General features: G+C 49.3%; 1 pseudogene; it reads right to left on the reverse strand.

The window, feature by feature from the left end:
- Window positions 1-4,384: 4,384 nt before the first annotated feature.
- LOC146180088 (uncharacterized) lies at window positions 4,385-15,752 on the reverse strand (annotated as a pseudogene).
- Between the last annotated feature and the right edge of the window lie 707 nt (window positions 15,753-16,459).

A 16,459-nucleotide genomic window follows, 5' to 3' on the forward strand; every position in this document is an offset into this window, starting at 1 on the left:
AAACAACGCTATCTTATTAAACAGAAAATGCTGTCATTGTACAAAAATATCCTAAAAGTACTAGTTATATAATCTGTTTTCTTCAGACAAGACGAAATCGACCAATCTTAATCAATCCAGGCTGAGCCGGGAAACCTCATTTGAACCTTCCGCGCTTTCCGACGCCTGGTCCCCATGGCAACCACACGATGCGAACTCGCTAAGCCTAGCAGCTCGGTAAATCCGGAAGCAATCAGGCAATATGGGGCGTTTTATCGCTTAAATTTGGTGGTGCGGGCATCATGAGACATAGCACAAGCTTCGTTGGCCTTTCGTTTGCCGTGAACGCGTGACACCATGCAGCGGTAACGACGAATGTGTGCCGAGGCGAGCGGCGCCCGCTTGACCGGACGCCGCCATATTGCCCGACCCTATCCGGCAATAGGGTCCACGCTATTTCGCCGAGATAGGGTCGCCGTCGTCCGCTGACCCAAAAACCCAAGGCCCGCTTGGGTTCTGCGCATGCGCACTCGCGCCCCGCTATTACCCTATCCCCCTAACCGATAGGGTCCCCCTATTCTAAAACTCCCTAATGGCTCATGATGTAGACAAAGTGTGTCCCGCTTTTGGGGCGATCTGATTGGCCGAGACAGGATGCGTCCCTGCCATCTGCAATGCCACATTTGAACGCGCGCCAAGGAGCGCCACGCGACAGGTGGTGGTAACAACTTTTATTGCCACGAAATGAAAGGAATTATTTCGGGCTGGGGCGAGTCTAGGGTGGCCTCCAGTCGGGAGCGACCTCTTGAGCTCGCGTGACGAGGGCCAGTTGCGTAGTTTTTCTTGGGCTGGCCAACAGCTTGTCCCATTCCTTCGCTGAGGGAGCTGGCAAGAGTGTCTTTGGAGGGGGATTGCTGCGCATTCCCACAGTATATAGTCTTGAGTGGCCTGCGTCCCGTCACCGCAGTGCCGGCATGCAGGGCTGAATTCTCCATTTGTAATTAACGATAGTCGGTAGGGGCTAAGAATGGCCTTTGTTTGTAGGCGTCTGAGTGTCGTCGCTTGCGCCCGGTCGAGGTCGGGGTGAGGGGCGGGGTACGTGCATCTTAGCTCGCGATACGGCTACGCGCCATTTCGTTGACAAAGTTAGCGACAAAATTACACTAGGGACAAGAGGAACACCGCTAGGCGCCGTACTTTCACCTTTTTTCTTCAACATCGTTATGAGCGGCCTCCCGCGTCTGTTAGATGATATCCCACACATACATCATTCCATATACGCCGACGACATCACCATATCGACCAATCCTGGCTCCGATGGAGATATTACAGAGTCATTACAACGAGCTATCGACACGATACCGTCCTATGTGCAGGAAAACGGCCTTACCTGTTCACCGGCTAAATCAGATCTATTAGTTATAAGGAACAAACAAGCTTCACAGGTAAAACCAGATTCTCGAGAACCTATCCAGTTACACATTGACAACCATCCGATACCCCCGGTAGCCACGATCAGAGTTCTCGGAATGTTGATTCAGAATAATACGCAGAACACAGAAGCTATACGCCGGCTACGCGTCACGGCGCACCAGATAGGTGGGCTGGTGAGACGCATTGCCACACGTCGCAGGGGTATGAGAGAAACCGACCTGTGCAGGATCATCCAAGCCTTTATGATAAGCAGAATCATGTACTTTAACAGGAGCTGTTGGCGGGCTAGTTGGTGAATGTCTACTGTCGTCATGGTGAAATGCGTAGAGGTAGAGAGTGTGCAGAATACTCAGATCAGAATTATGGAGGCAGGTTCGCCTATGGCACGATTGGTTAAGGGTAGTGTGTTTCACGCAGTTTCATAAAGGGATGGCTGAGCATATGCTTCGCATTCATCTGAGAAAGGCTGCTCAGAACACGGAAGTTGTTTGGAGTATTACCATTAGAAGCTTACTGAAGCAGACGGAAAGAAGGAAAGGCAGTCGAGTAAAGGCAAGCGTGACAGTGCTGGGAGACGTCCAAGTACCAGAGAGTGTTGTACGTGTTCTTGAGAAAGGCCCCAAGTACAGCGAAGAACCCACCTTGCTAGGGCACGAGTTGCTGGCTATCAACAGGAACATCGCCAAGAAAGCTGACAACGAAAACAAAGAGAGATGCATTTTGGACGGGGTGGACAGCTTATCGAGGACCGCGTGCAAGGCAAGGGCAACAACGACGACGCAAGAATCGGGAAAGGTGCTGAACTTTTTTAGAAATAATAATGTGCGGCTGATGCAGGCTGATAAAGATGGAGTGTTTGTAATTGTCTCGGAAGGTATGTTCAGTGACAAGGCCGGACAGGCAATAAGGAAGAACTTTAAACAAGTTAGTAGGGGAGTAATTAGAGTAAAGAGCAAGGCTCAAAAGATGTGCAATGAATTAGGTCTAGATCGGTTAGCCAAAGAGATTAATAAATGCAAAGGGAACTCGCTGCAAGTATTTTTCTCAGCAAAGACGCATAAAGTAGATGTACCGTTTAGGACAATTGTAAGCGAAACAGGTACTTGGCAAAAACAGGTAAGCTTGTATCTGAAAAAGCACTTACAAAAGCTTCGAGTAAGCGATCCGTTCGCTACCAAGAATTCGAAGGAAGTTACAGCGTACCTGGAACAAAATAGAAACTTTGGATACATGTTCTCTGTTGATGTGGAGGACCTTTTTTATTCGGTTCCTCACGACGAGCTTCTATTGTCTGTTAAAACCTGTATAGAAGAAAATGGAGAAGTGTCCTTTCAGAACTCTGTGGGTATGAATGCAGACAATTTTATTACTGTTCTTGAATTCTACCTTAACAGCACTTTTATAGAATATGACAACATGTTTTACTTACAAAGGCAAGGTATTTGCATTGGATCTTGCGTGGCGCCTGTTTTGTGTAATATTTTCTTATCCTATATTGACCGCTCCCTGACGACTGCATTAGAAGGCATGAAAGTTTTAAAAGTGTACAGATATGTAGACGACTTTTTAATTCTCTTAAAGCAGGATGATGGGGATTTTACTGAATTGACGACTAAAATTTTAGAACAGTTTAAAATACTGGGTAAGGGCTTGACTTTCACGCATGAAGCCCCCAAAGCAAACACCTTACAGTTTTTGGACTTGCAACTGTCCCTGTCCAATAATAACCTCTGTTGGATGTACCACCCCAGGGTAGCGAAGGATCTTCTACCATTTGAATCGGCACACTCCAAGACGGTCAAAAGAGGCATTGCTACCCATTGTCTTGAGTCCGCACTCATGAAGTCATGTGTGCACAAAATGAGTGAAAGCTTCGAAAACCAAATGTCTCGATTGGAAGCGGCGGGCTACCCCTGTGCGATCCGGACGGCAGTAAGCGAAACCCTGCTTCAGAAGCTGAAGGGAAAAGCGCGCAGAAGGGCTCCAAACAATGGTACAAGACCGGTCGTGGTACCTTATATGCATAAGGTCGCGCACAACCTGAAGAAAGTGGCCGGCAGGTACTCAGTACCCATGGTGTTCTCGGCACCAAAGAAGCTAGGCCAGCTGTGCTCACGCACAGTAAAGCAGAAAGGAAGGAAAGGTGGCTGTACCATAAAACATAAGAAGCCCTTTGTCAAATGCGCGACAGGTGTAGTTTACACCATACCACTGACTTGTGGAAAGGCCTACATAGGCCAGACTGGGCGCTGCATAAATGAGCGTGCAGGGGAGCATGAACGGTCATTAGGCGATAAACATATTAGCACAAATTTGTCTGAGCATTGCGGAACCTGCAAATGTCAGCCAAGGCTTCATGAGATAAAGATTCTTGGCAGGGGCAGTAGTGCCAATGCACGTGAGATTTTGGAAGCGTTTTTTATAAAGAACGATAGTAACTGCGTTAGTGACGCGTCAGTCGTCCTGTACAGAAATGAAGTAGCCTTTTTGAAAACGGCATTTAGAGTATGAAAATTAGGCACGTGTGACTTGACCGCTTGGACTGCACGCTTGAGTTGTTTTTAAATCGCGAGACCCAGGGTCAACTGATTTTTACTTGCCTTGACGACCTGTCCTAGGTGATAAAGTAATGTTTTATTTTACATTGTCTAAAGTTTTAGGTTTTGACTGCTTTGCTTCGCATAGATGACACGGCCTTTGCCACGAGAGATTGACTGTTATTGATACAGGTTGTTCGTTAACTTTTGCCCTGTTCGTTCTTGTTGTTAAGTTTTGTTTGTTTGTTTGTTTGTTTTTACTTCTTTTGCTTTGCATACTTGACTCTGCTTTTGCTACGAGCGATTGACTGCCTTTGCTTCACATACTTGACTTTGTTTTCTTTGACTGCTTTTTGCTTCGAGTACTTGAGACTGACTGCGTTTGCTAAGGTTCTTATCAGTTATTTTTAGTTAACCTTGTTTTAAGGTGTTTGTCATACGTGCTGAGCCATGTCATCCATGAATTCTGATAGCGGAGGGGTGGAAAACGATTGAGCTATGAACGCTTGAGTTGCCGAGAGTATAAATTTGTTCCCTTTTTCCGTCAATAAAGAGTTGGTAGTTTGCGCTCGTCCCGTGATACGTGTTCCTCTTACTTTTGTGTCGTGTTTGTTGCGCATTTCACCATGACGACAGTAGAATCATGTACGCTTGACCGTACTATCATCTGCGTCGTAGGGACGAACATGCACTTAATTGCATAATTAGAACAGCATACAAAGCGGCCCATAGCTTACCAGTATACGCTAACTCAGATCGACTACTGCAGTTAGGAATTTTTAACACGCTATCTGAACTAATTGAAGCACATAAGACAGCACAAGTGGCCACGCGACAGGAGCGATAGTGTGCCGTCCAAACACACTTGCGGGAAAAAGTGTGATAGCTACTGTGCCTTTCCTTTTCTTTCCGAAAGGAACATGTAAGTCACCGTCACTTGCGGCGGGGGATAGCCTGCCACTGAATTTTTATCTGTTGTAGGCCGTCATTCCACCCGCCATCAACCGCCTTCCCTTACGGCGCGGTTCGGGTGTCCACAGAGCAAGTGTGACAGTTACTGCGCCTTTCCCTTCCTGTGAACCAATTTAACTTAAGTTAGCGACAAAATTACACTAGGGACAAGAGGAACACCGCTAGGCGCCGTACTTTCACCTTTTTTCTTCAACATCGTTATGAGCGGCATCCCGCGTCTGTTAGATGATATCCCACATATACATCATTCCATATACGCCGACGACATCACCATATGGACCAATTCTGGCTCCGATGGAGATATTACAGAGTCATTACAATGAGCTATCGACACGATACAGTCCTATGTGCAGGAAAAACGCCCTTACCTGTTCACCGGCTAAATCAGAACTATTAGTTATAAGGAACAAACAAGCTTCACAGGTAAAACCAGATTCTCGAGAACCTATCCAGTTACACATTGACAACCATCCGATACCCCCGGTAGCCACGATCAGAGTTCTAGGAATGTTGATTCAGAATAATACGCAGAACACAGAAGCTATACGCCGGCTACGCGTCATGGCGCACCAGATAGGTGGGCTGGTGAGACGCATTGCCACACGTCGCAGGGGTATGAGAGAAGCCGACCTGTGCAGGATCATTCAAGTCTTTATGATAAGCAGGATCATGTACGCTTGCCCGTGCTATCATCTGCGTCGTAGGGACGAACATGCACTTAATTGCATAATTAGAACAGCATACAAAGCGGCCCTTAGCTTACCAGTATACGCTAACTCAGATCGACTACTGCAGTTAGGAATTTTTAACACGCTATCTGAACTAATTGAAGCACATAAGACAGCACAAGTGGCCACGCGATAGGAGCGATAGTGTGCCGTCCAAACACACTTGCGGGAAAAGTGTGATAGCTACTGTGCCTTTCCTTTTCTTTCCGAAAGGAACATGTAAGTCACCGTCACTTGCGGCGGGGGATAGCCTGCCACTGAATGTTTATCTGTTGTAGGCCGTCATTCCACCCGCCATCACTTCGGTGTTGGTAGACGACGGCTGTTGTTGCGGCGCGCGTCTTTCTCTCACTCTCCTTTTTTCTTTCTCTTCTAGTTTCTCTTCAGTCCGCACGAGGCAGTGGAGGTGGCTCAGCTACAGAGCCAGTAGCAGGCCCATGCATTTATGTTCTTTCTTGCTACAGCCACAACAACAAGGCGAAAATCTTTTTCAGCTCCGCCGGGATGGTGCAGTGGTAAGACGCCCGACTACTTTGCGGAAGCACCCAGATTAGAACCCGACCTCGGCGGCTGTGTTTCGATGGAGGCGAAACAAAGATTCGTCCGTGCGCTGTGCGATGTCAGCGCACGTAAAGATCCCCAGGTGGTCAAACTTAATCCATAGCCCTCCACTACAGCTCCTCTTTCTCTTTCAAATTTCACTCCAACCTTCCTCCCTTCCCTTACGGCGCGGTTGAGGTGTCCACAGAAAACAAGTGAGAGAGTTATCGCGCCTTTCTCTTCCTATAAATCAAGCAATCAGGCAAAAACCTTTATTGGCTCATTCTTTTGTGAACAAAGTGTGTCCCGCTTTTGCGGCGGAGCTGTCGCGTAGCGTTCCTTGGCGCGCGTTCAAGTGTGGGATCGCAGATGGCAGGAAAGCTAGTCAAGATGAGTCTTCTGGAGGAAAAGCGCAATATCTGTCACACTTTCTCCGACAAGTGTGCCTTTGGATGATACGCCATCGCTTCTGTCGCGTGGCGTTCCTTGGCGCGCGTTCAAGTGTGGGATTGCTGATGACAGGAACGCTAGACACACTGGTTTTCACCGTTCACTACTTTAGTCGCTAAAGTCTCTCGTAATTTTTGTTTCTTTGTCTGGCCGAACATAACAAAAACTAAATGTTTCTGTACTTGGGATAACTGTCCTTTCTCCTCCCGACCTCGGCCGCCGCTTTTCAGTGGAGGCGAAAAGCAAGGCGCCCGTGTGCTGTGCGATGTCAGTGCACGTTAAAGAACCCCAGGTGGCCGAAATTTCCGGAGTCCTTCACTACGGCGTCTCTCATAGGCTAAGTCGCTTTGGGATGTTAAACCCCACAAACCAACCAACCTACAAACATCATTGATTTCTCCTACCCTTCTCCTTGATATCTCTTTATTTCCACCGCCCCAGTTCAGGTGCTTCAGCTCATTTCGAAAGCAGATACCAGGGCAGACAAAAATATTTTTGCTTCCTTTAATAGCTTTATTTTGTTCTATAATAAAATCACTTGCTTCTTTTACTTGGGATGGAAATTATCCAGCCAAGCACGAAGCTCGCGCGTGCGCTGCTATTTTCGCTCATAACTGCCTACGCTTCGTGGGGCTGACAGTCAATTTTGCGAAGATTAAAAACAAGAAAAATTAGAAGAGTTCAGCGTTGCTGAACCATATATTGAGCGAAAGCATTAGCTGCGGTTGACCAAGTGTTCTTCATCTTCTTCTTCTTCTCTTTTTCTTCTTCCTTTGCCCACATATAAAGCCCCGCTTTAACCAAGCCGTATGAACGTGCCTTAGTGGCCTATAGGGGCAACGTAAATGCCAGAGTCCTGGGAGGCTGATTCTGATATAACCGTTCCATGTGAAACGAGCGACCCCAGTTGCCAGCTGAGCGGTGGCTCCGACCGCACCATGCCGACCGCTTGAGTTGGGAGCCCATCTCACGCTTTTGTGTCACGTGAGGTGTGACGTCACAGTGTTACGTGGGTAAGACATGGCTACCGCCGCGCTACGCTGAAGACTCGAAACCTAGATTAGTATTGCTTTCGCAATAAAAGAAAATGACGTTTGCAATATGCCTGCATTGACCCGTTTTCCAGCATGCTTACGTCCAATGAGTTTCAAGCGTTTGATAAGACTTCAGGTCGTCCGCAAGCGGCTGTGCCAGTTAATTGAACAAAATTAACTGCATGCATGCTTGCTGAGACTGTCATCTTTTTCAAGGCAAAACTTGATGATAGGTGCATGTGCCAAGGAGTGCCGCATATTGTGCCGGGTGCGAATATGTCTATCGCAAGATTTGAAGAAAACATTGCACAGCAGCGGGCAGCTTTCCGCCGCTCCTTGCAGCAGGGAGACCCGACTGAAAGGAGCGCTTTTGCCCACCAAGCCCCCATCGTCACGGGCCTCCCTGATGTCACTGTTTGCAAACAGGAAGAGGTCTATTCGCGGCATTGTGAGGCGAAAGACGTTAGTGGCTAGCGGGGGAGGTGGTTAAGGTGGCAGTTCCTGGCCCTACGTGGCTGGGACGGTAGATCAACGCCGCTTTCGGCGGGGACTAGCCAGCCACCGAATTTTATCTGTTGTAGGTCGTCATTGCACCCGCCACTGCTTTGGTGGAGAACGGTTGTCGTTGCGGCGCGCGTCTTTTTCTCCCTCTTCTTTTATTGCGAAAGCAATACTACTTTTACTTTCAAGCCTTTGCGGTGCGACGGCGTTGCACATGACATGACCTTTCGCATGACCTCTGTGTGATGTCACGCCTCAAAGCTGGGCGATCAACTCGCGCCGTCCGAGACGGCGGTGCGCATGAACGGCGGCCTAACTCCCGCTCTCTCTGCCAGGAGCGCCACAGGTGTTGTGACGTAATACAGCTGTATAAAGCGGCGTCCGACTCGCGCCATCCGTAAGAGACGGCGGTGCGCATGACTACGATGCCGCCTACTGCTCAGGATACTTTCGCAGCCTACCAGGCTTAACCAAGCTAAGCCTCTGCCAAAATTTTTTTCCTTTCTTCTCTATTTTCTCTTTCGTCCGCACGAGGCAGCGGAGGTGGCTCTGCTACAGAGCCAGTAGCAGGCCCGTGCATTTTAACGCGGTAGCGTTAAGGAGCTCGTGTCGCAGAAAAGCCGGTGTCGTCGGCGGCGTTGGCCGTCAGCGATAAATCCCGGCATGCACTTCATACATAAAAAGCAACTTCCAAGATAGGCTGGGTAGGAATCGAACCAGGGTCTCCGGAGTGCGAGACGGAGCAACACCCTCTTGACTAAGGCCCTTCCACGGAGGCCGTGACGTCACGCCAGTTGCCCTCGTCACCCCGAACGCTGCTTTCGGCCGCCTGGCGTTCGCGTTGAATTTGTCGCGGCTGCTTGTTATAATGACACCCAGGTCGCGTCTGTTGCAGGCTTTGTGCGTTCGGCAATTATTATGGGAGCTTTACTGACACTCTAGTATATTTTTTTTTCGCACCACCGAGGCATCACCGCCAATATCTACGGCAGATTTTAGACTTGTACGTTCTGAAATAGAGTCGCAAATGCTTTTGTAGAGATGATTTTATTGGCAGGAAGGGTATTTCATTTTTTGCTTAATGTCTTCATTTTTCTGTCCGCAGGTTTTCTTTGCGCTGCACTTTGAATTTTATCGTTTCTCATTTTACAAAAGTTGTTCAAAACAACGTTTGTTGCAGCAGGCACTACATGCCGCACTAGAGTTTCTGGTGTGTGACCATTCTCGCAGGTTTCCAAGGCGACATCTCGCAGAAATGCAATGGCAGTGGAGGTGACAATTGCTTGTTGGTTGCTAAATGCAAGGAATACTTTTCCATTTTCACCCGTGGTGAGTTTTTCAACAACAAGCTTCGTGAGCAGAACCATGTGCACAGTGCATGGTTGTGGAAACTTTAACCTACCTCTGGATAGGTTGACAATCATTCTGTAAGATTCAATTTCTATGTCCTTATTTTCCAAAATGAGTGCGCTGCGGCAAAATTCACAGGGCACTTTTTTTAGGGCGGCATAGGCAACGACTTCCATGTCATGCTCTGGGCTTGAGATTTCTTCCTCTGAAATGAGCACTGAAAAGTTGTGCGGTGGCATTTCTTCGTCGCTCTCGCTGTTGTGGTCTGGCTCTGGAAGCATCAGTAGCTTTTGTAACAGACTTTTTTTTTCTGACTCCAAAAGCTGCCTCACAGAAACATGGTACTGCGACCCGGAAAGCTGCCGGTAGCGACCGAAACGGTCTTCAAGAGTGTCCGTCTGGAACTTTCCTAGCAGAACATACTTCAGTTTGAGTTCCTGTAGGCAGTACCGCGACAGCTCAATAAGGGAGTAGCACATCAGTCACAAAGCACAGGGGGTTTCTTTCGTCAAGCAGCCATTGGTCATATTAACACTGCGCCAGGCGTCCAGCCAGTCTACGATACCATTCAGAAATATCATCTGTTGATCATGGACTGAACTGATTGGATGCTGAAGGGGGTCATTCAGACGACGACCTTTGGTCTTTACGTTCACTATCTTCCACAATGTTGCTATGATGTTAATGAAGATAGCTGTTGAGCTGGAATTCGAAATTTCAAGCGCTTCGCCCCGCATTTCAAGTGCGTTTGAGACAAATTGGTTCATGACGTCTAATGCCAACTTTACATTTTGTCTCTCCGTAAGAGTTGGATAAACAGCTTTGGAATTTAACCTGTAGCTGAGCTTTAGAAGCGACGTTTTTTTCCAATTCATACAGCTGGCGAACGCCATCAAATGATGCAGCTTTCATTCTGGGAGGCCCATCGGGAAGTATTCCAGAAAGACTCATTTCAGGGAAGTAAAAGCATGTTCCTTGGTTCTTCTGATTCAGCCAATTTTTACGCACGCATTTAAGTATGCACAGGGTCAACGACATAAAAGAGGGGACGGCCTTTATCGGCTGGGTGGGAATATACAATGCTCACTTCTCGTTTTCATCATTTTTCGATTTAGTGAGTTGTTGTCAGTGATTACAGCAATTACCTTAAGGCCGAGTGATTCCATTTCCAAAATGATCCTTTTGCAGTAACAATGCAGGATTTCAGAGTTCATTTTAGCCACTGGCTGAATATGAATAACGTCTTTGTTTGCTGAGAGAAGCGACTGTATCATGAAAACGTGGGCAGTTGTGGCTGCTTCTTGTGAATTCGCCGAAGATCCTACTATGATTCCTCCTTTATAGTCATAGTACGGCTTAATGTGAATTTCATCAATAACTAAAGTCACCGTCTTTTCGTGGGACTCCATGAACTTCACCCTTTCGCGGATGTAGGATAAAAAGTGGGCTTCACTTTGTTCTTTCAACGGGTCACCCCCATATTTCGAGCAAACGCGGTGCAAAGTGGAAGGATGAGGCAATGTTAACATAGACGCTTATCTCGCGAAGTTATAAGCGTGGGGAGAAATTGAGTGCAGAATGCTGCAAAAAACTAAACTATCAGCACTATAGCGACGAATGGGACCAGCGAGAGTAAGAGTGATTTGCTCCTTTAGCAGTCGAATCAAGGCACTTTGTTCTTTTGTTGTGTCACCCTCTTCTGATAGGTCATTCAGCAAGGAGCCGATGTGCTGCAGCAATGTCGTTGTTTTTGATGCAGTTGTTTCTTCTGATGTTTTAGTCATGTGCTTTTCTAACTGCTCTAGCAGTAGAGACAATGTACAGTGTCACGCACGTCTTCTGGTATTGCCCCTCCACAGGGTAAGAAATTTAATTTGGTCATTGCTGCTGACACTGAAAGGGAGAGATCAGCAAATACTGTGACGGAAAACCTAACATGTGGCGAAGGATTATCTTCGATGCTTAGAAACATCACACAGCGACTGTTGACACTGATGGTCCGCAAGTCACGGTTGCAAATTCCACAAAGTTTGTGCTTGAGGTCTTGAAATGATGCTATCGCATTTCTTTGCTCTTCGTTTTTGTGTGTGTCCATAGAGCTCCTGATGGCTCTGCTCAAGGCTTCGTCTTCTATTCGATCTTGTTTTGAGGCTGGGGATTCACGTCGAGTGCGCTTCGTGCTCAAGTAAGCTGGTCAGTTCGGGAAAATAGATGATACGGCATTGGACACTAGATGAATTCTCTCACTGCCAACTGTCAAAGTCTTTCCTGTTGCTGCATCGAAGTGTGATAGCTTCTTGATTAGGTTATTTTCTTGAAAGTGAAGTTCACAAACTTGCGCAATCTATGAAAATAATTTAGTCACTTATTTCCCGTATATGGACACACATAATTTGCGTCATTAGGCAATCCAGCTCAGTACTGCATACTTCTGTTCATCATCCCTGCCCTGCCCTGGTCAAAGTTCACTAAGACTGCCAGTCTTTTCACGTCAAAAGTTATTTAAGGCTTCCTGACCTTCTGGTCGAGCACGCGGAACATTAGGGGGACGACATAAACTTCAATTGCTCACCTCTGAATGCGCGCTGGGTGTGAAATCCTTCCGCGGGATGGCTCTAATCCACGATTCCCTCCTACTGGAATCCTTTGGAAACGCCAAAACACGCACCTTGGGACCACTGTTATAGTTCCCGCGACATCCAGGAACACAACACCGCCCCATGTTACGCCACGTCAAGCGTAGTCTTCTGCTCAATGCCACATTCTCGTTTCAAGCACCGGTGATGCTGGTCACACCAATATTTTTCACACACGTGCAAAAATTCATGCACAGGATTGAAAGCACACTTCAGCGCGGAAACGCAACCCAAAAATAACGTCAAGGCGGAGCAGTGCAGCACCAAATTTAACCAAAAGAGTAGGCAGCGACGACTGAAAAGCTCGTATTGAGTTACTCAAACATTTTCGCTCTAACCTGTTTCCGGGAACGTTCGGAGAAAGCTTTTATTGGCTCATACTGCCGTCGGAAAAAGCTGTCCGGGTGAGCGGCGTACTTGATTGGTCGACTTGGTGGCCAAAGAAGTGACGTCACCAGCCACTAAATTCGCGACCAGCCAGAAGTCTCATCTTCTCTAGCGTTCCAGCCATCTGCAATCCCACACTTGAACGCGCGCCAAAGAACGCCACGCGACAGGAGCGTTTCTGCCATCTGCAATCACACACTGGAACGCTCGCCAAGGAACGCCACGCGACAGGAGCGATGTTGCGTCCAAACGCCAATGCTGTTGGGAGAACCGGACAACTAGCATGACGTAGACGGCTGGGAGAGGAGGATGTGAGCAGGCCTTGTAAAAGTCGAGAGGGTGTTGCGCTGACCCACTCCCCTACAGGTAGGTCACCGCCGCTTGCGGCGGGGGCTAGCCTGCCACCGAATTGTTATCTGTTGTAGGCCGTCATTAACAACAACGGACCTAGCGTCCCAGCCCCCTAGGACCAGGAGCTGTCACACTGATTAATTTATAGGAAGGGAAAGGCGCGGTAACTATCTCACCTTCTTTCTGTGGACACCGCAACCGCGCCGTAGGGGAAGGGAGGAAGGTGGGGGTGAAAGTAGAAAGAGAGAAAGAGGAGCCGTAGTGGAGGCCTGCGGAGTAATTTCGACCACCTGGGAATCTTTAACGTGCGCTGACATCGCACAGCACACGGACGCCTCTTCGTTTCGCCTCGATCGAAACGCAGCCGCCGAGGTCGGGTTCGAACCCGGGTACTCGGGCATAGTAGTCGGGCGTCTTACCACTGCACCACCCCGGCGGGGCACTCCGCTGCCTCGTGCGGACAGAAGAGAGAAAGTGGAGAAGAAAGAAAAAGAAGAGGGAGAGAAAGACGCGCGCCGCAACAACCGTTGTCCACCGCGTAAGCGGTGGTGGGTGCAACGACGGCCTTCAACGGATAAAAAGTCGGTGGCTGGTTAGCACCTGCCGCAAGCGGTTTGACCTACCGTCCCAGCCCCGTAGGGCTGGAACAGCCACCCCTCCGTGAGCGCGTTCGCGAGAAGTGTTCTCTTCATCGCGAGATTCCGCGGGATACCGCGATATTATGACGTCATCATCAAGTTATGTCATAGGACATGACGGGACGTTGCAGCATAGGCGGATGTCCCGTCATCATGATGTCACATCTGGTCATGGCTAATGACCCAAACTGACGTCGTCATGACAACCCGTCCTTTGTTGATGTCATGTTCGGTCATCACAGATGACTAGATGAATTCACTTGACGATTCCGGCATACACCGCCGAGCGTCCAATCCAAGCGTCCGTGCTGCGCCAAGTAGCACAAAGTGGGCTATAGCGTGGGGGCCCGAGTTGAGCCGGTGGGGGCAGCCCAGACGGGCCCCTTGCCGGATTTGCAACACATATCCATAGGGGCCCCGTGTGGGCTATCGACTTTTGCCGCGATCGCTCCCAAACTGTGTCCGTGTGGGCAGCCCAAATAGGCCTGCCCGCATTCAGCTCAGATAGCCTAATGAGAGTAGCATACCAGAATCACTCATGGGTCCTACGTTAGTGCAGGCAGTGCCGCCCCATTGATCAGGGTTTTCATTTTAAGTCGATTAATTCCTCTAATACCTGAATTGCACTGACGCGGTCTTTGCGGAGGCAAGTCCGTTTCGGGCTGGCCCACGTGCTGCCCTCATGGGTTGAATCTGGCATTCTCGGGGCTGCCCAAGTTCTTTTAATCATCAAGTGTAACACTGAGCACTATTTATTTACCTTGTATTCGACACTCAGTAACACAAGAAATTTATTCCCCACATCACCCCCAAAATGTTGGTCTGAATATTTGTTTCGGTGGTGTGTCTAGGATATGTTGGCGCTGTCGTTTTTTTTTTTATTCATTTATAGGAAATGAAAGGCACGGTAACTGTCTCACTTGTTTCCTGTGGACACCGCAACCGCGTCTTAAGGGAAGGGAGGAAGATGGGAGTGAAAGTGGAAAGAGGAGCCGTAGTGGAGGGCTACGGAGTAATTTCGACCACCTGGGGATCTTTAACGTGCGCTGACATCGCACAGCACACGGACGCCTCTTCGTTTCGCCTCCATCGAAACGCAGCCGCCGAGGTCGGGTTCGAACCCGGGTACTCCGGCACAGTGGTCGGGCGTCTTACCACTGCACCACCCCGGCGGGGCTCGCCTCCATAGGCGCTGTCGTTGTTGTGGCTGTAGGAGAAGGAAAAGAGCTACAGAGCCAGTAGCAGGTCCAGGCGCTGTCGTTGTTGTGGCTGTAGGAAGAAGGAAAAGAAAATGCACGGGCCTGCTACTGGCTCTGTAGCTGAGCCACCTCCGCTGCCTCGTGCAGACAAAACAAAAAATAGAGAAGAAAGAAAAGGGAGAGGGAAAGAAAGACGCGCGCCGCAACAACAGCCCTTGTCCACTACCGAAGTGGTGGCAGGTGCAATGACGACCTACAACAGATAAAAATTTGATAGCAGGCTAGCCCTCGCCGCGAGCGGCGGTGACCTCAATATAGCCGCTCTTTCAGCGTCCGTGTGCTGTGGAGCGGGTGCGGTTCGCAACAGCTCAGCCAATTTTTGGCTCTTGTGCCCAGCCAATCTTTCCTTTGACACGTCAAAACGATCAACGGTTCCAGGAAGGTACACGAACCCTAACCGCTGCCATCTTTTGGATGTGCCCCGCGATCTTCGAGAATCATCCTGTGAAAACGCCTCAGACAGCCACGCCGCCGCACTAGGCCTCGCCTCATCGAGGCGACCCTGTCCGGCGTGCCGCGTTCCTCAGTCCGCAACAACCATGGAGGAACCAGTGGATGCAGAGATACCCAATCCACAAGACTATCGCCCTGGTGAGTGGAAAACTGTCCTACATGCTTATCGAGCTCAAACCTCAGATTCAAACGTGGCCTCAAAAAACCCATCAACGGCCTCTGTTCACGTCAACCCTAACGGAAGCAACGCCGGCGCGCCGTCAGACGGTGCTCCCGGAACCTCTCGAGCCCCGCTTCAGGAGACGCCGCACTTACTACGCATGACGCGCGCGGTTGTGCACAAAAGTAAACAACTTGCCGCGCTGCCGGCAGGCACGATCCGAGTCGTATTTTGCCCGAGAGGCGGGCTCTCCCTGGAAAAGCTTCCAGCTCCAAGTCTCTTGCAGGCACTGCACGCAACTCCGAGCTGCACAGTGATGGGCGAACTGCACATCAGAGTTCATCCCACAAACAATACCTTCACGGTAGCGACGGTGGCGGAGGCAACAGCTCTCGCCTTAGTGAACATGCAGGAAATCACTTTAGATGGAAAGAAATTCCCGGTAGCCGCGTATATCGCGGCACCTCCAGCGGCAGTCAAGGGTGTTATTTCCCGTGCATACTGGAATGAAGCACCAGATGAAATACTGAAGGACTTGCAGTATCGCAACCCCGAGGCCAATATCATAGCGGCTCGACGCATGGGGAAAACGTCGTCAATTCTAATAACATTTGATTCTGGTCCGGTACCCCACACCATCAAGTGCATGTGTGTTGTACATCGATGCACCAAATATAAGGGCAGCCCTGAAGCTTGTACAAACTGCCGGAAACCTGGTCACAGGTACGATGTGTGCCCTCTCCCAAGAAGCGGACTCTGCCCCCGATGTGGAGAGAATCACGACAGGCAAGAAGACACTTGCACGCCGAAATGCATTCTTTGTGGTGGGAACCACCTTACCGGTACAGGCTCATGCAAAGCCAGGACCCCCCAGCCTCGACGCGGACAGCGCCGAAACCCAAAACAGCAGTGCCCACGGCAAAAGACTTTCCACCCCTAGTGCCTCGTCAGGATCGCCAGCCAGCCTGGACCAAAGCCAGCAGTAGACCCCAAACATCACGGCGGGAGGAAGAGATAGCACTCCTGCGGGAAGAGGTAAGGCATTTAAGG

Source organism: Amblyomma maculatum, chromosome 9, assembly GCF_055883805.1.
Source record: "Amblyomma maculatum isolate TAMU_Amacu chromosome 9, ASM5588380v1, whole genome shotgun sequence".
In the NCBI taxonomy this organism is placed as follows: Eukaryota; Metazoa; Arthropoda; class Arachnida; order Ixodida; family Ixodidae; genus Amblyomma; species Amblyomma maculatum.